The sequence below is a fragment of the Dermochelys coriacea genome, chromosome 4 (genome assembly GCF_009764565.3).
Source record: "Dermochelys coriacea isolate rDerCor1 chromosome 4, rDerCor1.pri.v4, whole genome shotgun sequence".
NCBI lineage: Eukaryota > Metazoa > Chordata > Testudines > Dermochelyidae > Dermochelys > Dermochelys coriacea.
Window position 1 is genome coordinate 114,736,105 of NC_050071.1, and position 23,032 is coordinate 114,759,136.

General features: G+C 42.8%; 1 long non-coding RNA gene across 1 annotated transcript; it reads left to right on the forward strand.

Annotated features, from left to right (window-relative positions):
- The first annotated feature begins 9,868 nt into the window (after positions 1-9,868).
- Positions 9,869-22,671, forward strand: LOC122460055. Its single transcript, XR_006281112.1, has 3 exons — positions 9,869-10,032; positions 10,845-10,854; positions 22,661-22,671. It is a non-coding gene; the product is annotated as an uncharacterized LOC122460055 (long non-coding RNA).
- The last annotated feature ends 361 nt before the right edge of the window (positions 22,672-23,032 follow it).

Below are 23,032 nucleotides of genomic sequence, written 5' to 3' on the forward strand. Positions count from 1 at the left end.
TCTTTTCCTGAAATCAGTGAGCGTTTTGTTTCTTCCTTCCATCATTTTTAAACACAGCAGATGAACTGAACCTTTAGTATTCAAACCAAACCACAACTCCCAGCATGAGGGAAGGAGAAAAAATGCTATACTTCCAATGGAGGGAAATACCGACTGGTCACTTTAAGTGACATTATGCGCTCTGTGTTCTCGTTTTGAACAGTACAGTACTTGGATGGCTTGTGTGCCATTTGTAGGAGCAGCCACTATGCCATCTTTTTAACTCTAGGTATTGGAGTTAACTCATTCAAATACTTTAAGAAAGGGAGCCAGGTTTCAAGTCTGTCTCCTTCTTGCTGTCATTTGTTATGTGAGTTTTTCCATGACTAATATCCTCCTCATACAGGCTATATTCTCTGGGTCTTCCAATGAAACCAAAATGAGCATTCCTTTACACATCTTGTTTGTAAAGGAGGATTTTCACATGGGAACAAAACTGCATGAGGAAAAGAAAGGAGCACAAAATTGTTCTTAGGCAATGCAGAAAATTGCCAGCTAAGTTACTAATACTGGTTTACTTGTGGCACCTTAGAGACTAAACACATTTATTTGAGCATAAACTTTCATGAGCTACAGCTCACTTCATCGGATGCAACCGATGAAGTGAGCTGTAGCTCACGAAAGTTTATGCTCAAATAAATGTGTTTAGTCTCTAAGGTGCCACAAGTACTCCTTTTCTTTTTGTGAATACAGACTAACACGGCTGCTACTCTGAAACCTAATACTGGTTTGTGTGTTCTAGCTTGGTTTTGTCATAAAGACATACTCTGTTTCTGGTAACCTGTTGCCTTGAATATTTTTTGGGCTGTCGAATAGTCACCAGTATGGTTTCATTATTGAACCGGCTAAGAGGAGGCCTGAAAGGCATGTGGAAAATGTTATCTTGTATTTAGGCTCTAAGTACAGTATTTTAATGTCTTCTCCAATCTCTCAAATATTGTACAGGGTAATTTCATCATGTATAAAACCACAAGTAAATTTCAGGGAATAGAGTGCTTCTATAAGCAGTCTGGAGCCTGCAAAAACTGGGCCATTTATCTGGCTCTTCGGAGACTATAAGGATTTAATTATGCCCAGGACAGTAATACTAATATAATTAGCTCCCCAAAAAAGTTTGATTTGTAGACAAAAGTAAACTTGATACCTCCAAAAAAGAAACACTGATATGAAAATGAGTCCATGCAAATGTACAGCTTTGTACACGGAACATGGCAATATGTGTAGCCTGAATAAAGACAGGCTTTTCAAGAGAGAGAGAGACACAGAGACACTATATTGTTTAATCTGGTGGAAGCACTATGTAATAGGAAACCTGTTTTGTTTTTTCATTCTGGGCGCACACATATGGACTAGATATTGTGTCACTTGTCTCCTTTTAAACAATGGGCTATATTGTCTGTCCACTGAAGTGAATGGAGGTATGCCAGCAGCGAACAGCCCAATATCTGTTACTAAATACCTTCATAAGAGTATCGGATAGCAGTATTGCAGTGCGTGTCACTGATTTCTTATCAACATTGCTTAAGGAAAGATACCCCCTGATTCTCATTTGAAGAGCGAAGGATAGCAAGAGTGTGTGCAATACATAATCTGCTAAGGAGAAACTGGTCCTAATATAGTCATCTCCTCTGGACGAGTCAGCATCTTTTGTTTGCCTTTTTCCCCTCACCCCACAAGAAGATCTGAAATTAGGGCCATAAAATACATAGGGAACTCCATGCAGTTTTAGTAAAGGAGTTTTCTCATCACTGTTCACTTTCCCTGGTGGAATGGGTAGGGTGTTAGGTCCCATTAGCTAGGGGACATCCCAAGATCTGCAGACAGCCAACTGCCTCTACACACCCCACTATGGAAGTGCTGCTCCTTCAGGAGCCATGATGCAAAGGGCTGCCTCACCCCACAGCTGAACAACAGCACCTACACACCAGATTGAATGGAAGTTAGTGCTGCTGGCAGCAGCAGCAATTTCCTGCGACTCTGAGGCCTCTTGGTTCTTCACAAGCAACTTCTGTCTGAGACCGCAATACACTGCTTTCGTGGTATTTATTCCATAATGGGTAGCATGTGAGGTCTCTACTGACCGCTTGTAACTTATTGATACTCCTAATCGTGTGTATTGGTAATATATAAGGAATAAAGTGACTATATTGAAAATTGTGCCCTTATGGTCTTGGAGGGAAAGCAAGTCACTGGGGAAAAATAGGTCTTGGTGATGGCCCATTCAAGTAGGAGGGAACTGTCACCCTTCCCTGGCTAGGGGATTATGTAACACAATGCTCAATTGCCTACCTTTGCACCAACCCAGAAAAGTCCATGGAAAACCAGCAAAGTCAAACTATAAACATCAAAACCCCTTGAAAGGAAAAGGAACTCTATGATGGCAAAGGGAACACCCTGGCTGGGAATGAAGACTGATTCAGTATATCATAGGGTGGAGAAAGACACTCTAGATCCATTAACTAAGGAACCTCAATGAGTGTGGGGGAGCTTCCTGAAAGACAGGATCATAGCTCCTTGGGGGCCAGCGCATGCAGCAAAAGATTGAACTTTTGGGTGAGACTCATCTTTACTGGATAGAAAAGGTAACAAGTGTAGGCCCTAGTTCATGTTTTATGATTTTGTTTTGTATGTGACCATTTGTTTTCATCGCTCACCCTTTTTGTCTTTGAATCTCTAGTCTTTCTTAAATAAATGTCCTTTTGTTTACTACAATTGACCCCCAAGTGCTGTGTGTGATACAGGAGCAGTGGGCTAAGGTAAAACTGGTAAACTCATGCTTCCTTTGGGAATGGAGGAGCTGGGATTTCTTTGGGTATCCACTAATCAGGAGCTGAATACCACAAGGGGGGTACTTTGAATGGACTCGGGGGGTGAGGTACATCTATTGTCAATTGGCAGGGTGTATAGCCCAGAGAATAGTGCTTGAGTGACTGTGAGGCTGGTTGTTGTGTTGGGGACCTAACACCTAGTTCCCACTGGCAAGAATCCCTCACCCTGAAGCCAGGTGTCAACCAGGTGGCTTCTCCCATCCCTGAATCCAAGCAGACACCTGAGATGATGTGTACCTGTGAGGAGGCTTTCTTGTGATTTGGTGTGTACTGAGCAGCTGAGGATCCTCACTCACCTCCAGGCCCTGTTCTACCTCCTAGCTGATTTTTGCCAGGTTTGGTTTCCCTCAGCTTATGGACATCAAGGTGAGACATGGCCCGAAATAAACTGGGACTAACTAAATGTAGATTGAACATAGAGTGGCGAACAGAAAATGGCCTCATTCAAAATTCTTTTTCTAACTGTAAATAATGAACCTTTGTGTCCCAGCACAAAAGTTTCCTATTCACTTGCCCTCATGTTGTAATAAATAAATGGTCCAGTTACATCCAGCAATTCCTTTTAGAGAATGTTCTATCAAGTCTCATGCCAATGACTGAGAGCCCAGCTTGTTTCCTGTGATAATGATGCTGTTTGATGACAGACAAAGAAAGAAGCTAGTCTCAAATATTCCACTGATTCCTTCTTGAATGGGATAGATTTGTGACCTGGAGTGTGGGAAATTTGTATACAAAAATATGAACTACTGAAGAACTGTTCTGCTCCAAATCCCATTGTAAAACCAACCATCTCGGGGTTTTCAAGATTTTCCTACATGTAAGCAAACCTTTAACCCTTGCACCACTGGAGCTTTCTAGACTACCTGGCTAATGAATATATAGAACATACAGCATATAGGTAACATCCCCAGCTTCCAAAGAGTTTAGATAGAATAGGCTAGTAGACAACAGCAGCCTTTCTCTTTGGGTAAGTATCTTCAAAAGATAGTGTCAAATCTTGGGTCATTGTTCACTCTAATTTTGTGGCAACCACAATTAAGCTTGTAAAGATGCAGGACTGGTCTGCACTGGTATGGCACAGAGGGTTGAGGTCAGATCTCAGTTACCCTGGTGCAATCCTGTTTACATCAGTAGGCTTGCGCTAGTGTGACAGCAGAATTTGGCCCTTTGTACCTAAGCTACATCATCCTTGTCCATTTGCTAGTGTGGAATTCTTTCCAGCTCCCATGACTTCTGTTGCTAATGGTGCAGATGTTAACAGGCTTGCCTCAGTTTGCTTCTCTGTGCAAAAGCATGATGGCTGAGGTCAATGGGAACAAAAACACCTTATCTTTGTTTCTTGGCTGCTGACTGAAGCGCAACTTGAGGAACGCATTGTCGCAGAGGGGCCAGCTCTATAGGTGTGTCCAAAGAAACACTGATTGAAGAAAATCTGGCTCTTAAATATTTGTGTGACTGTTGTTTAAACATCAAATTAAATCCACTTCTAAAATGTATTGATGTAGAAATGAATCATTTTCCCACTTAGCCTGGATTTACATGTGCTAACAGCTGGCTGAACAATTTGGTAATTGATTTTAGCTTAGCTCAGCCACAGTCCTACCTGTCTGAATTTTTGCAGCCCAGTCAGTGAGGGAAGACACGTGAATTTGCTCTTCTGTCAGGGTATAGGATGGTTTAATTCCACCCCTGCCAAACCGTGGGTGAGATCTGTTAGTCATGTCATATCACACTGTTACATAGTTTTACATACATAGTTTTGGGGTGAGGCAAGGAGGTAAGTGAAAACAATATTTAAACAAAAATAATTCCCTAGTGATGATTTTGGGAAATCAAAATTAGGAAATGGACAAATGTGTCCATTAAAATATGACTGTCTGTAATAGGAAGATAAAGGTTCTGAGGCTTTAAGGTACATGGGGTATGTGAAATGGAAGCAGCAGGGGTAGGCTATGTTAAAGGTTCCCAACTATTTTGGGCAACTGTGCCAGTTCATAGATTCTCTCTCAGCTGTAGGGTCAGTGTCTGACATCTCCCATTTAGATGCATGTCCTAACCGGGATGACACAATTTGTAGTCCGGGCCAGATTTTTAAGTATATTTAGGTGGCTAATTCCAAATTATTTCAATGGGAGATAGACGCATAAAATTCTTTTACAGCCTCTGTAATACAGAGTGCCAGATTTTTAGTTTCCCTTTAAGATCATAACAGACATAAATGTACCTTAATGGTTCTGCAATGATACCTTTAAGCCTTATCTGTAGATAAGTTAGACCTTTCACTTTACGGGACCTGGAGCATGCAATTAAAGTGCAATACAGGCTGCACTCACAATCTTACCATCTAGATGGGAAATCCGAGACGGTGATGCTGTGAAGGAGAAAAGAAAGCTATAAACTTTACTTGATATACTTTTTCCCTTGCTGTTCTATGCATTTCAGTTTCCAGGTAGGGGTCAAATATATGGATGTTGTTTTCTTAACAGGAAATGGAAATGAGATACTTAAGGCAAAAACTATGAAACCATGGTGGATCATTCACAGACAGGCAGTAAATGGAATCATCCCTTCGCTCCAACAGCCTTACTGAACTTAGCCATTTAAATGAGACACAAAAGAATGTGGATATGAATTGTTCTACTTTGTGTTCCTGTACCTCTGCTTAATAAGTCTCATTACGAAAAGCAAGACCACACCCTGTTAATATGGCCTAATAGGAGAGCCATAAGGCTAACTGCTTTTTTACCCTCCTCTCCCTGTGTCTTCTTTTAAAGTAAAAACAATACGGATTTCCAGAGTAAAACATTTCACAAGAACGTTTTACTTTTAAATGGCTTAAGACAATTCTTCAAGACTAGCTGATTCCTCCTAAGTAAAATCAATTCAATTACCCATGCCTGTGATAAGGTGGGTGAGGTGAAATCTTTTATTGGACCAGCTCCCATTGGTGAGCGACCAGCTTTTGATCTACACATAGCTCATCTTCAGATATTTTTCAAGTGCTCTGTGTAAGGCCAGGTCTGCACTACAGCCTTCTAGCGGTATAACTACATCGCTTAGGGGTATGAAAAATCCACACATCTGAGCAATGCATTTATACCAACATACGTCCGGTGTAGACAGTGCTGTGTGGATGGGAGGGTTTCTCCCGTCAGCATAGCTACTGCCTCTCATTGAGGTGATTAACTACATCTTTCCTGTTAGCATAGGAGTGTCTTCACTTAAGTGCTACAGTGGTGCGCTGATGCAGTGTTTTAAGTGTAGACCTGCCCTAAGCTCAAAAGCCACAACTATAACAACAGTGCGATGCCACAGTGTTTGGGATGTAAGCTGAAAGCACCAAAATCGTTTGCACTTCAATACAGTAAAGATCCCTTTAATCTGAACTAATTAATTAGGCAATATACCTTATTTCCCTCCAGGCAATTCCCTAAGCAAACCATTGGAACTAATTAAAAGCCTGTGTGTCTCTTCATAACTGATATTCATAGTATGCAATAACATGTGTGCATCAAAATCTATAATTGCTATCGCTTAAGTCACAATCATTTCTGCACTTCGATACATGAAATACAATCCATGCACTGAAACAATACCATGCATTCATCATAGCACCTTTTGGCCAGCAATCTCAAAGCAATTTAGCAAAAAGAAAAGGAGTACTTGTGGCACCTTAGAGACTAACAAATTTATTAGAGCATAAGCTTTTGTGAGCTACAGCTCAGCTCACGAAAGCTTATGCTCTAATAAATTTGTTAGTCTCTAAGGTGCCACAAGTACTCCTTTTCTTTTTGCGAATACAGACTAACACGGCTGCTACTCTGAAAGCAATTTAGAAACCTCAAGCTTCACAAGACCCCTTTCTCCCACAGCGGAGCATATATTACGATTTCCATGTAACAGATAGATTCTCTGTGCTTCAGTAGATCAAACTCACTTGCCCAAAAATCACTCAGTAGGGTCAGTCCTATAGAAGGGGAATAAGACCAACAAGACTGCGTTATCTGTTCCTGCTTCTACCTGAGAGGCAATGCACTTCCTTGGTGTTTCTGGCTTGGCATGGGGGAATAACATAATAATATTCAAAACCCAGTTGGAGAACACTTCAATCTCTGTGGTCACTCAATTACAGACCTAAAAGTGGCAATTCTTCAACAAAAAAACTTCAAAAACAGACTCCAATGAGAGACTGCTGAATTGGAATTAATTTGCAAACTGGATACAATTAACTTAGGCTTGAATAGAGACTGGGAATGGATGGGTCATTACACAAAGTCAAACTATTTCCCCATGTTTATTCCCCCTCTCCACCCCCCACTGTTCTTTTCAACTGCTGGAAATGGCCCACCTTGATTATCACTACAAAAGATTCCACACACACACACACACACACACACACACACACCCAGCTCTCCTGCTGGTAATAACTCGCCTTAAGTGATCACTCTCATTACAGTGTGTATGGTAACATCCATTGTTTCATGTTCTTTATGTATATAAATCTCCCCTCTGTATTTTCCACTGAATGCATCCGATGAAGTGAACTATAGCTCACGAAAGCTTATGCTCAAATAAATTTGTTAGTCTCTAAAGTGCCACAAATACTCCTTTTCTTTTTGCGAATACAGACCAACATGGCTGCTACTCTGAACTCTGAAAAAAGATTCTCATGTAATCAAAGGACTCCAGGAGCTGGGTCCTTAAAAAAACAAGTGTGAGCACTGGTAAAAATGTGTGACCAAAAAAGTCAATTTGCCCCCCAAGCACCATCTTCTCATGGGGTGAAATTCACTATAGCACAGAGGGACCAGGTAAGAGTTTATCCATATAAAATACTATATAATTGCAAAAGTTAATTAAGACTAGTCATGATACTATAACTGAAGAGCTCCTGGTTCCCAGCCCAGTGGCCAATATACTAGTGCATGTTGCTTCTAGGACAGACATGTGCTTTCATTTTGGGTTCACAATTTAATAGTGCAAACGTTTGAGGAAGTGCGTTATATATATATTTATTTATTAAAGATCCTGAAAACATGAGCTACGAGGGAAGATTGAAGAAAATGGGTTTGTTTAGTCTGGAGAAACGAAGACTACAAGGGGACACAATAATTTTCAAGTACATCAAAGATGGTTACAAGGAGGAGGGAGGGAAAATTGTTGTCTTAACCTCTGAGGACAAGATAAAAAGCAATGGCCTTAAATTCACCCAGGGCAGTTTAGGTTGGACGTTCAAAAAAACTTCCTAATTGTCAGGGTAGTTTAGCACTGGAATAAATTGTCCAGGGAGGTTGTGGAATCTCCATCATTGGAAATGTTTAAGAGCAGGATAGATGAACAGAGATGATCCAGATTGGGCCAAAAGAAATCTAATGAGGTTCAACAAGAACAAGTGCAGAGTCCTACACTTAGGACGGAAGAATCCCATGCACTGCTACAGGCTGGGGAATGACTGGCTAAGTGGCAGTTCTGCAGAAAAGGACCTAAGGATTACAGTGGACGAGAAGCTGGATATGAGTCAGCAGTGTGCCCTTGTTGCCAAGAAGGCTAATGGCATATTGGGCTGCATTAGTAGAAGCACTGCCAGCAGATCAAGGGACGTGATTAGTCCCTTCTATTCAGCACTGGTGAGGCCACATCTGGAGTACTGCGTCCAGTTTTGGACACCCAACTATAGAAAGGATGTGGACAAATTGGAGATAGTCCAGCAGAGGGCAAAGAAAATGATTAGGGAGCCGGGGCACATGACTTATGAGGAGATGCTGAGGGAACTGGGCTTCTTTAGTCTGCAGAAGAGAAGAGTGAGGGGGCATTTGATAGCTTCATGAAGGGGGGTGTTCCAAAGAGGATGGAGCTCGGCTGTTCTCAGGGGTGGCAGATGACAGAACAAGGAGCAATGGTCTCAAGTTGCAGCGGGGAGAGGTTTTGGTTGGATATTAGGAAACACTATTTCACTAGGAGGGTGGTGAAGCACTGGAATGGGTTACCTAGGGACAGGGCCAGTGTAACCACTGGGCCAACTAGGCAGCCGCCTGGAGTGTCAAGATTTGGGGGCACCAAAAAGGACTCTGGCGGCATGAGCAGCGATAAGCTTGCAGGTGGGAGGCAGCCGGGCAGGGGGGTGGGGGCTTGGGGTCTATCCCCCCGCATGCTGATCGCTCTCCCCTCCGCCTCTCCCCCTGCAGGTGCCAGCCCTATGCCCAGCCCCAGCTCCCCTGGACCCAAGGAAGTGAGGCGGGCAGCGGGGAGGGATCGCTGGGTGCCCGGGCTGCGGGGGTGGAGCGAGGCAAAGGGAAAGGCTTGGGCAGCCGGGGAGGGGACTCCATGTGCTGCCCGGGGGGGGGGTCTCTGCCCCCTGATGGGGAGGCAGGAGCCTGCTGGTGCTGGGGCCTCTGGGGGGGCACCCTATGTGCCAGGCTCTGGGGAGGAGGGGTGGGGTGGTATGGCAGGCCGGGCTGGATGGGGGAGAAGCAACAGGGGGGAGGCTGTATGCCAAGCTCTGGAGCGGAGGGCAGGGTCCCATGGGCCGGCCAGGCTGAGGCGCGCGCGACCTGTGCCGGAGGGGGCTGCATTCCACGCTCTGGAGACAGGAGCAGGACTCAGCCGTGTGCCGGGCAGAGCTGGGCGGGGGGGGGCATGTTGTGTGCCGGGGGGGGAGAAGGAAGGGGAGGGCCAAGGGGGCTGCGTGTCTGGCTTGGTGCTGTGAAGGGGGGGCTGTGTGCCTGGCTGGGGGGGCTCTTTGTGTGCTCAGCTAGGCTTTGGCGGGGAGGACCAGCCGGCCGGGGAGGTGGCTGAGGAGCGAGGTGGATTGCGCTGGTCTGGGTTTTGTGGGGAAGTAGGGGAGACACTGTGTGCCCCGCCAGGCTCCGGGCGGGAGGAAGGGGAGCTGTGTGCTGGGGGGGGGCTCTGGGGAGGGCTGTGTTCCGTGGATAGTGTCGGGGTGGGTGGGACAAGCATACTGCTTCACTACAGTACAAAGTGGCAATCACATCATTTTTTCTCGTCGCGTGCAGCTGTTACCTGTTCTGACAGGCTGTTTATAGTGCTAAGTTTACTAGTTTTCGGAGGTTGTCGACTGAGGCTAACTATTTTTGTTGAGTTGTTTCAGATCTAAGGCTCTGGCAATTGCTGCTGCATCATTTCGCTAATACTTTGTGTCAATTGTGTTCGAGTCCGGGGGCAGGAGGGGGCGCAAGGTGGAAGTTTCACCTAGGGTGCAAAATATCCTTGCACCAGCCCTGCCTCAGGAGGTGGTAGAATCTCCATCCTTAGAGGTTTTTAAGGCCCAGCTTGACGAAGCCCTGGCTGGGATGATTTAGGTGGGGTTGGTCCTGATTTTAGCAGGGGTTGGACTAGATGACGTCTTGAGGTCCCTTCCAACCCTAATCTTCTATGATTCTATGAATACTTAGTCCTGCCACGAGTGCAGGGGACTGGACTGGACTAGCTGGCCTCTCGAGGTCCCTTCCAGTCCTACGATTCTATGACGTTGATTAATGATATAATAACTTTGTATCTGGACTTACATTTGAGCTCAATCAATATACTTTTTATGTTTCTTTTTCATGAGTGTTTTGTGTTGGGCTTTTATCATAACTGGTGAAAAATAAAGGAGTACTTGTGACACCTTAGAGACTAACACATTTATTTGAGCATAAGCCTTCGTGAGCTACAGCTCACTTCATCGGAAGCATTCAGTGAAAAATAGTATTTTGTTGGGAGTCAGAGTTAAGATTGTGGTGAAATATATATTTCATTATAACTGATTATAATATTGGGGTTTATGGACAGTACAAATTTTGATGTCCTTTACTATTGATTTCTATGTCCCTATTTGAGTGGGTTTTCTAATGATATTGATATGAGCTGAGTGAAACCTTGTTATAAATTGAGTTAAAATCCCATTGAGATTGATAGGTGTGAACTCACCCATCAGTTAAAATATCTGTATGCATAAATTCCCACCTGGGACAAAAGGTGTGTGTGTGTGATCCTAGTGCCCAGGAGCTTTTGTCTGAGTATGTGTTTTTTGAAGGGGGGGAGAGAACTCAGAAACAGAACAGACAAGAACAGAGAGATAGAGACAAAGACAAAAACCAGAAAGTTAAGCAGTAACCTGTGAACACAGTGTGGCCCTGTAAAAAGCCAGTGAGAGCACTTTTGGGTACGTTGGCTGAAGAGGCTTGAGGCTGTAAGCTAAGAAACTGCTGTTTTGTTCATGGTTCCTCTTGCATTTGGTGAAGGAGGGCTTTGTACAGTCTTCATAAATAATGAGATTGTGTTAAAGAAAATACCGGTTTTCATCAATTTCTGCTTCCAATTTCTGGAACATCCCCAGGGCCTTAAAATTTGACTAGCCACTTGGGTCAAAAAGGAGCAACAATGTGATAGGTAAGCACACTGTTGTCACATACCAGTGTTAGATGGTTTTTGAAATGAAGATTTTTGTGTTTGGATTAAAAAATCAAAGTATTTTCTGAAGGTGAAGAATTAGATTTAGACGCTGGTATTCCTGATACATGGGTGCTTTCTGAATAGAACATCTTATGATACTTTACATTTTCCTTATAATACATCTTTCTTTCTTTAAAATGTATGCCAAGAACTCTCAAATCTTATTCTTTTTGATGTTGAGTAAAATTGTCTTATTCTTTTCCAGAATCACTATCTTTATGGTATTTGTTATGTTACAGTGAGACGTGAGATGACATTTCTACTCCAAGGTCCCACTTCTGCTTTCCTTGTACCAGATTCAGTGGTACGCTTTGGCTGCTTTGCACATCTCAGTGATCCAAAGCACCCATAAACCTGGTTTAATCTTCAATTATGTCATGTTTATGGCTGCTGTGCATTGGCGGAGCATACCTGTGCATTTGCCCACGTATGTCAGGAGTCTCATTGATGTCAGTGGAAGACCAGCAGTAGTGCTCAGGTGAATAAGCATGGCAAAAGCAGGTCTGTAATCCTTATTTTCACTGTTATAATCATCTCAACTTATCTGAGCTGAAATTTCTCATGTTCAGTCTTAGCCCAGAAATGATTTGTAGGGAAATATTTTTTCTAAATTAAGTTTTAAAAAGCTTGCTGTGAAGCTTCACACATTAGCCCTCCGATGGGCCACTTCCCCCAATCTACAATCCCCCTTCACGCTTCCAGTGTTTAATTTCAACATTGTATCCCCTTGTAGTAAGACCATCCTGACTGATGTGAAGGTGAATTATGTGTTTCACTTACTCAATGGCTCACTCTGTGGGCGCTCTGAGACTCTCAATATCATGGCTAGTGCACATGTATAACAGCGGGAACTGCTACAGGGGGCTGATACAGAGAAGGATTTGGGTCCTGAGCACTCTAAGCAGTGACTGAGTTTCCAAAGAAAACTCCCATATCACTGATAATGGTGAAGAGGTAACCATGGAAGCTGAGCCAGAGCCAGATGCAGATGTGAATCAATACCCAGGCAGGATCATTGAATGTCCCCAATCTCCCATCACGTAGAACCCTTTTCCCAGAACACCTGGTTGTGTTGATACAAATAATCCCTCCCTTTTCCATCTTTCTGGGTTTTATTACAAATTTCCCCTGCACATGGTTAACGCTAATGGTGTGTGTCCTTTTATGGCCACCATATGTCAGAAACCTAAGCTCTGCTGGGAGGACAAGTCAGTAGTGCACAAACTGTTGCAGTGTGACGCAGGCTGCTGGATTTCTGCCAGAGAAACAGCTTTGGATCCAATCCTGTGTGTTTGCCTGCATTTGTTTCCTAGACCAACCTTTAAACTGATAAGTATCTGAGACACATGGGAGTGCTTTGAGAACACAGACAAGACAGGGGGGTCACATGGTCCCCACAGACAATCAAGAACCGAGAGAGAGATGGAGATTGACTACCCATGTGGAATTCCTGAGATAAATCTTCAGTTGGCATGTGCTGCTCTATCCAGCTATTGTTCCACTCCCTCCCCAGGAATAAGGAAGACTAGCTCTTGTCATCACAAGCCCTTTCTGAAATTCTCTGAAAGTTGTTTCTAGCAGGAATGTTATTTTCTTCAAGGTTTTTGCTAACAATAGTTAGGCAAATGCAAACAGCCCAGGAAATATTTAAACATGTAGTGACTCAAAGTGCACAAGGCTTCAAGTTACTCCTCACAAATTTAAGGCCTTAGTGAATCCACTGTCCTGAGCAATTCTGACTCTGTTTGGCCAGACAATGTGGACAGGGCTAAGTCCCTGCTAGAACATGTTTAAATCACATTCTGTAGCCTTGGTCTCTAGTACAGTGGTTTTCAAACTTTTTTCTGGGGACGCAGTTGAAGAAAATTATTGATGCCCGTGACCCAGTGGAGCTGGGGATGAGGGATTTGGGATGTGGGAGGAGCTCAGGGCTGGGGCAGAGCGTGGGGGTGAGGGCTGGGATGGGGCCAGGAATGAGGGGTTCAGGGTATGGGAGAAGGCTCTGGACTGAGGCAGGGGGTTGGGGTGCAGGAGGGGGTCAGAGCTCTGGGCTGGGGGTGCAGGCTCGGGGGGGCGGGGATGAGGAGTTTGGGGTGCAGAAAGTCTGGGTTGGGGGGGATCAGGGCTGGGGCAGGGGATTGGGGCGCAGACTTACCTCCTGTGGCTCCCGGTCAGCAGTGCAGCCAGGGTGCAGAGGCAAGCTTCCTACTTGTCCTGGCACCGAGGACCACACTGCGTCCTAGAAGTGGCCAGCAGTGGCTCCGGCTTGTAGGTGGAGGTGTGTGGCTCTGATCCCGCAGGCAATGCGAGTGTGGAGCTGGTGCTCAGGGCAGGGGCAGTGCACAGAGCCCCGTGGCCCCCCTACCTAGAAGCCAGACTCGCTGCTGGACGCTGCTGGGGTGCAGCAGCGTCAGAACAAGTAGGCACTAGCCTGCCTTAGCTGGGCAGCACCACCGATGGGACTTTTAACGTCCCAGTTGGCGGTTCTGACCAGAGCCGCTAGGGTCCCTGGGTATTGAGCAAGGCGACCCAATGCCTTACATGCCGCAACCCGAACTTTTAAAAACACTGGTCTAGCACGCTATTGCCAGATGGTCAGGAGAATTCCTTCCTGAATGTCTAATGAAACATTGAATGGTGAAGATCTGAACTACTCCCTCTGTGTAATAGGGCTGTAAAACAATGATCTGGACCCTGGAGAAGTGCTTAATCTTCTTTAGATTAAGCATTTGTTGATTATCAGTGTCTTACCTGTAAATATTTCTTAGGATCTGCTATATCTTGTTCTCAAGGGAATACTCCATTTGAGGAATGGCTTCTAGACAAAGTGTGATCAACTTTAACTTAGTGAATTTGGTCAGCAGACCATCCCACTATTAAGAGTCCCTCACAGTGTGATTTGACAAACATATATCTGGCTGACACAGAGCATCCTGCGTGGCATGATTCAGGAAGCTGGCAGGTTGCAAATGTCTTGTGTCTCAGGCAATGGTCTTTCATCTTTTAGGTAAACTGCATTTCCAATAGTCACTCAGACTATCTTCAGAGCAGAGAGAGAGAGAGAGTTAGTGTGATGCACAGTGGTCCAAATCCTTGATCAGGGCACCAGGTATGTACATAAATCTGGGGACTGTCCTTTCCAAAGAGACAGAGGCCATCTTAGAGCACTGTGGGAATGGAAACACACACTGCTGGTTAGTCCCCAGGCTATTTATCTAACTGCAGAAAACTTGTCACCTTGAATTTTCTGGAGATTCCTCATGCTGGCTTATCCACCTCCACAGACCAAACCCTTAAGAATGGACAGAAGGGGTGTTCTGGCAATCTGTTTAACAGTATGAGAGGGCCTCTACCTTACATTTCCTGGCTGTCACTTGGGTCAGACTTCAACAAACTTCAGGCAATATACCTATCTTGTTACTAAAGTACAACACTCAATGAGAGAAGGACCTGACACACTGCAATTAAAGCAAAGTGATGGTCATGGTGTTCTCTGCTGGTGATTTACTTTACCAGAGAGAGCCTGTTCCTTCTGCATGCCTCTAAGGTACATCTTGTGACAGAGGAGGCCCAGAGGGATGAGGAGGGAGGGAGGGATGACAAAGGCCCTTCCCCCTTCTGAACTGGTCCACAGAGTGGACTTGGTGCCCTAAGTAGAGATGACAGCACTATGCTAAAGCATGATCTAGCTTGTGCAGTATGCCAGCACAGCAGGGAGCTTAAAGAGGGATTAAGCCTCATTTTCTGAGCTCCCCTGTTATGGGGAAGGCTGCATGTTGTCCCCTGCTCAGGAAAGTACCTGAATTGCATGATCTAGCCCTGTTCTTTCTTTGTAGATGTTACTGTCGTCTTTTCCCCTTCAGTTGTTTCACATTATGAATTATATCCATTTGAAACTGAGTCCTATTAAAATTGTATTATGTACAAAATATGCAAAATGAATTATATATATTTGCAGGGTGAGCTAGATGTAAATTACTAAATGGAAACAAGAATTTCTGTGTTGGAAACCTCTGCCCAAAGTGTGGATTTGATTCTTAGGAAGATCCGCATAGTAAGTAGGAGGCTAGTTTATTGTAGAAAACACCAAAATTCTGGGTACTCTCTAAGCTGACTTTGGAAATTAAACAGAATTTATGTGTAAACAATGCACAAACATTTAATGACTCTCACCCATTGCTTCTGAAACACAGGAGAACTTGTTGATGGCAAGAAGAGTCTAGCATTACCATTTCAAAATAAGTCTCTAAGCTGCACAAATGTAGCTACTTCTTGGCATTCATTAAAAAGAAAGACAGACAAACTGGGATTTTTATTTTGAAAGAGAATGATTTTTTTTTTCCCCTCAACCTTCATGAATTTTTAGGTGGCTGTCTGGATGGGAGCTTTCGATGCATGAATTTTTTATGTATTGAACCTCAATTGCCAAAGGATAGATACATAAAGTAGAGTGTGTGCTATTTTTGTGTACAAATGAAAATAAATGTGTACACATTCTAATTTGTGTATAAAATCTCAGAAAAACAGGCATCTCCTGTGGATGAATCTAAAACAGCGGGCTAAAATAAGATCCTGTACATTGGAAGTGCTAATTAACTTTTTTTTAAGGCTATATCTCCTATTCTAATTAACCCCAGGACTAGAAAGAGGAAGAAAGATATTCATAGCAAGAGTAGCAGAGATTGTATGCTGATGAAGTCTCCCCTAGAAAACACCACAAATTTACACTGATCAGTTCTTCTCTTTCAGAATTTATAAATGTTACTCCGCAATAGATCAAAATATTTGTATTTTGGAGGAAAATATGTTGAATACGAGTGGAAAAACAATTGAATTATTTTTTCTCTGCACAAATCAATCCCTTAGGGTCAAATTCTGATGCCCTTCTACTCTGAGTACTTCCATTGATTTGCATGGGGTTACCAGTGTAGGAGGCTACTAACTGGAGCTATCACCATGAGGAAGAATCTGGCCTTCACAAAACACAGAGTCAAATCCTGCAGTCCTTACTCAGGCCCCCACATGTGGGAATGACCAGAACAGGGAAATGAGGAGAACAGAAATTCCCTGAGTGAATCATTTCAGAGAAGCGGGAGGGTTCCTCTGCCTTCCACCTTGATCTCCAGCAATGAAGCTGAGGGATTCTACCCCAAGAATGCAGATTCTCCAAGTAGAAGTAAGCTACCTGGAGGCTCCTTGGTCTGATGGGTCCCCCCGCCAGGGTGCCACCCAGAACTGGGATACAGCTGAGCCTTCTGTTTTAACAATCAGGGTTCCTTCTTGCACTGTGACATTGTGACAAGCTGCAAAGCCCTCCAAGGTTGTACTCACACCAACATCCACAGGTAGGGACCACAGCCAGCTGTGTTCATGAATGCTGTGGCCAGCCACTACATCAACCAACAATAGAGAAGCTTCAGCCAAAATATCCCCCAGCTCTCCAGCCTGGGACCCCAGAGCTGTACCATCCTGCCCTGGTCAAAAGCCGACCAGTAAAGATTATTACAATTACCCAGTTTGCCTTTCCCTTGATGTGGAGAGGAATACACACAAAATCTTTAACTGAGCTGAGATTTTTCCCAAACACTTCACTCAAACCACACTGTGTTAGGTAAAAAAAGATAAAACAGATTTTATGAACTATAGAAAGATAGATTTCAAGTGATTATAAGTGATAGCAAACAGATCAAAGATAGTTACCTAAGACGTAAACAAAAATGCAATCTAAGCCTACTATACTACACAGGATTTATCAGTCTCTCATGCTGTTAGATAGTACAAGCAGTTTGTAGCTGTTTCATACACAGGCAAGGTTTCCTTTCCTGCCTGGGACCAACACTTCCCCAGTTCAAAGTCTTTGTTCATCCAGAGGTATTTCCACTTGTTGAGTTGCGGGGAAAGTGAGACCATTGGTGATGTCACTTCCACCTTTTATAGTTTCTTTCATATAGCGAGAACCCTTTGTTCCAAGCCAAGTTCCCGGCCCAGTTTGTGGAAAAATACAGGTACCAAAAGGGAGTTCAGTATCATGTGATCAGGTCACCCGCCCTTGCATGCGTTCATGGCAGCCATTATCCATAGGCTGACTGAAGCATTCACAGGAAGGCCCACCAGGTGGGATAAGCTTTTTATATGGCCCATTGTTTTAGTTAATGAGCCATTAGCACTGTCTGGCTCCTTCATTATTGTACTTGAAAGGCCAGTTGTGGGTGTTTCCAACTTCACAACATCTTTCAGTAACACACACATAGAAAAACTTCATAACTTTTCACATACAATGACAGCATATACAGTCCAACAGGATATTAATGTTCAATAGATCAAGACTTTTAGAATGATACCTCACAATGCATACTTTGTACAAAACATATAATTACATGACAGTGATGAATATGGGGGTACCAGCGTGTTGCTTTGGGGCACAGAGTGTCACACTTGGTCTGCCCCTGGATCCCACTGTCCCCTGCCCAGCAAGACTGCTGCCATGCTGCCAAAGTCTCCCTCAGCTACTGACTACTCCTGAAGTCTCTCTCAATGGGACAGTGCATTCCAAACCAGAGGGTTCAGTGACATAACTTACCCAGTTTTGGCCTCAGGGTTTTGGAGATAGAGAATGTGGCAAAATTCTGTTCCCTCTTTACCATCTCCATAGCTTTCAAGCTGACACTCAGGGATCTCCCAGTCTTCCTTGCCACAAACTACACTATATTGGAGCAATATATGCAGAGAACTTTCCATAGTACTGCATTCGAAGCTCTGCCCTGCTTTGAAGATCTGTATAATGGAATTGGCAAATGAATTATATCTCCCTGCCATCACTACCAAATGAGTGCTCACATCTTTGTAAGAAGCCGTAAGTGTAATGTGTAGGAAATGGAAATCTAACATGCCTCCACTGCATTCAGGATGGATACAGTAGTTGGCAAACTCAGCTTTAATAGAGAAAGCTGAGGAGACCAAGCTGAGGAGACTTTGCTTAGGAGACCAAATGAGAACCAATGCATAAATGTGATACATTATTGCACAGCTGTATATAATATAGCTATCATATATGATGTCATAACTGTAATAATATTTTAAAGATTACAGCCCTAATTCTGCAGAGAGAGAGAGAGACTCATGAGCCAGTGGGGAGACTAACCCCGAGCTTGTGTGGACTCTCGCTGAAGTTGGATCTTTATGCAGGATATTGAAATACATATGTAGCTACTGTACTGCTACTTCAGGTTCCTTGCTGAGATTTCCCTGCATCAAGGGGAAATTGTAGCTAAAAGAATAAAACAATAGCTAAGTATATATTTGCATTCTTTCGTCCTGACATCAGTAATTATGATAGTTATACTAGAGTCAGTGTCTTGCTGAAACATGCTTTCTCTAAAACATGGCAAGAAGAAAAAGGCCTCAAGGACACTGATGTTTTAATTCATTTCTAATGTGTATTCTAATTTCTGAAACAAAAACTTACAGCTGCCGTACTGCTCTTAAATGATACAGATGCCTAGTGACAGTCGTAAACAAGCATCCAGGAACTATGTCTGTCCTTGCAAGCAACTCTCTCTAAAGCAATTCCTTTTCTGGGTAGCTCATTGTCAACACTGTAAGTGCAAGAATCGCTGATCTAGATTTAGTTATGCATACCTGAATCACAGTCTGGTGTTGCTTAATTTAGTTCAGGCCATTAAGTATTTTTACCTCTGTATTACGGTCAAGACAGGAGAACTAATCAAGTGATACTTAGGGAGTCTTTATATGTCATAGCAAAGTACTCTGAGCTAATCACCTACAATTAAACTTTCATATAATAATAACATGTGACTGATGTGGAAATACTTAGGGGTCAAATTTTGCCCTTGGATACACACGCACAATTCTTACTGACTTCAGCTGTGTAACTGTGTGCACAATTGTGGGCACATAGCCAAGGGCAATATTTGGCCTTAAAACTGTGTTCACACAGATGCAATTCTTTTGAAGGTGAGAATAGAGATCATCTGCATGACAGCCAGAGCAGTTATGCAGAAAACTTTGAATCTAAAGCCCGTCTGAACTGGGAATATTACTACACCAATGTAGCAAAGCCCTAGATGCATTGCACTGATGTAAAACAGAGCTTGCCCCAGTGTGGATACCCTGTATTATACATGTTGAGAGGGTTCCCTGATGTAGCTACCCTGGTACAAATATGATATATCCCTGCTATGGACCCTACAAAACAATACAGCAAAACTATTCATTTACAATTCTCATCTATTTACCTTCCTTAGTATTCAGACTGTTACTCATGTACAGAACTAAATAAATTGATGCCACTTAAATATTTATCAGAAGCCTTCTTGCGTCTTTAAATAGAAAACAGGCAGCTAGACACAAAATCAACATTTATCATCATAATTTCTTTTGGGTAGTGCTGGCTCTTCAGAATCCTCTTCATTTTTCCCATTTCACCAACCTCAAAGGCTCAACAACACCATGACTCTCAGCTAAGTCTAGGGGAGGATGGATGGTATTGTGGCTTCTGCCAGGCTGTTCAGAAGAGATCACTGTGGGGGTTGAACATGACATCTCAGCAGCAAGTCCTAGTCTTTGCCAGTAAGGGAAGTTGGAAGGGAACCAAGCTCAGGGCCAAAATGCAAATCACCCGGGTAGCAGGATGTTGTGCTTTCATCCGTCTGCTGGGCTTGCCCTTATTAAAACCATTTCAAATCATGAGCAGATTATTTTCACAACCCTGTAGCAGATATTTCAGCCATACTTTCTTTTTGAAGAGCCTTTAGTTAACCTCTGAAAATCACAATCTAGCTATACCTTGAAATTGTTATACTATTACGTCCCTTTAATGGAAATTTAAAAGAAAACAGACAGACAGCTATTTTGGGGTGACTCAAGTAAACATCCCAACAACTATTAGCAAGTACACAACCTATTCCCATAGTATAGAGTAGAACGGATTATGCCAGTGTACAAACATACTGAGAAGCGTAATTTCTATCAGTGCCTGGCACATTCTTGGGGCTGTAGAAACACAAAACACACATTCCTTGCCACAAAGAACTATTAAAAGGAAAATAAAACAAAAGACTCCTATAAAACTAGAGACAATAAAATACAGAAGTAGATTCTGATCTCAGATAAATTGCTATAAATCTGCAGTAACTCCATTGAATTCAGTGGAGTTACTTTGCTTTTTAAATAGTGTAAATGATAACTTTGGAACAGCCTCCTCAGTTGGGATCACATATATCCAACCAAGGAGGTTGTTCCAAACGAACTGGAGGAAGACTAAGGCTGGTTCATTCGGCTGTGGACTCCCTTAAGAAGTGTGTGAAAACCGTGGTATCTCAAAATGTGCACAGCTGCATCTGGTGAAAAGTCTTGTTTGTTCCTTAGTGATTTATGGATGAAGAAGAAAATTGAAGATTTTGAGATGTGGTGCTGGTGAAGATCTTGTGTTTTCCTGGATGAAAAAGAAGACAAATGCTTATTTTAGAACGCTTATTGAAGAGAAGCAGACCCTGATATCAGAAATCAGTACTTTGGTCACATTAGGCATAGCAATGGAAATAACCCTGAGAAAGCTATCACAGAAGGAATGGTGAAAGGTCACTGTAGTAGGAGATGACCAGCAAAAAGATGGATGGATGGTGTGTGACCACTAGGTGGTCAGCTTCTGGATGCTCAAAGTTAATGATGGATCATGAAGGCTTCTGAAAACTGCTATGATGTCACAAGGATTCAGACATAAACCAATGGGTTTACTTAATTATTTAAGTGATATCAGGATCAGATTCACACAAATTAATAATAATACTTTGCACTTCTATAGCACCTTCCCTCTCAGGCTCTCAATACAGCCCTGTTTAGTGGGTTAGGATCATCCTCCCTATTTACAGATGAGGAAACTGAGTCACAGTGAAGTTGATTTGCCCAGGTCACACAGGAAGTTTGCTGCAGAACCAGGAATAAAATCCAGATCACCTCACGATCTGTGCCTTAATCACAAAACCATTCTTCCTCCCTTCTTTTTACCCAGTGAAGTAGAATTATTAAAATTCTGTCCACATCATTATCTATTATTACATTATTCTCAGTTCCCAAATAATAATATCCTGATGAAATATAATAATATTTGCAGATTGGCATCTCGGCTCCTCTTCAGCTTTTGGGAGTGAAGAGTCTAAGAGTTTTCCTCCACAAGTTAAGCAACTTAGTTGATGAGACATAAATTGCTCATGAGAAATTTCTTTTTGGTCACAAATTAGCTCAAAATTACTGTATCATGCCATGATCAGAGCAGAGTTAAATCTGGACTAAACTCTTTTCTGCCCAATGAGAAGGACATTCTGCAAACCTGAAATACAACAACTGAGGAGCCTGGATATAAAGGTTAACCTAGGCAGATTAGTATGAGCTCCCATAAACCTCTTAATGCTGTTCCAAATGCTAATAGTGACTGACATTACAGGGTTTCCTGAAACTGATTTAGGAAGATGAGACATACTTGCAAGAAAAAGGCTGTTTATCTAATAGGAGAAGGAAAGAGTCCTTGATTTAGCTGCTTATATAATTTCCTTCATTAAATAAATAGTTCCCAAACAGTGCATATACTCACCCAGCTTCTTAATATAGTATTCTGTATTTTATACACTTTTCAGATGATGATCTCTAAGAGCACTTCACAAATTTTAAATAGTGTTCACAAAAGCACTGCCAGGATGGCATGTATTATTACACCCATTTTATAGAATGGCAAACTGCATCATAGCAAGTAAAGTGATTTTCCCAAGGTTGCCCAGAGAGACAGAAGCTGAGTAGGGTTTAGATTTACAAATGCTGACTCCCAGTCCCATAGTAGCTATCAGAGACACTACCGCTGGCTAAATGGTATAGTGCACTCCAGCACCTACGTAGAGAAGATGTAAACCCCCTCCTGTTTTTGCTTCATGAAATACCTGTATATGAGACTGACATATATTTGGCCAAAGGACATAAACAATTTTAAGAGCCTTAGGGAGTTGATCCATTTTGATGAGAGTAATATTAGTTCACAATGATAACAGCAATCCCTGCTAGTATTTCAAATCCCACGTTGACAGCAGAAATGTTGCAGGAGATTTTTATCTCTTTAATGAGGATATACATTGGTGAGAAAATACAGATTTAAAACTTGTAAGCACCCAATTATAAAAATGTTACCTGACTCACTCCTCCTGACTCCATCCATCCCAAGAAAGCCTCAATATGACTAGAGATTGGGTTTCACAGTCAAAAGTTAGTAGGCAACACATTTTTCCCATTTGTGCTGTGTTTCAGGGGCCCAAATTTGAGCAACTGAAAATAAGTATGTATTTGACTAGTTCTAACATGCAGAAACTGAGTGCTGAAAACTTGGCTCATAAAATGTATGTTATCAACTCTGCTATAAACTATGAACTATCAACATTTTCTGTGCATGAGAAGCCAAATTTGGCTCTCAGATGTATCTGCATCTCCTGTTGGTTTCAATGTGAACTGCATACCATCTGAGGGCAGATAACATTCCCTATAGTGTTTTGGTGAGTTTTCAAAGATTTCTTTTGGCAATGGAATTTTTGTCACACATTCTTCCTGCTCTTAGTCACTCACGTTTGCGTTTCTTTTCATTATGTTTTGTGGGTTTTTCTGATGTATTGAGATATTCTGCAAGCGATTGAACCTGACCTATAAAACAGACA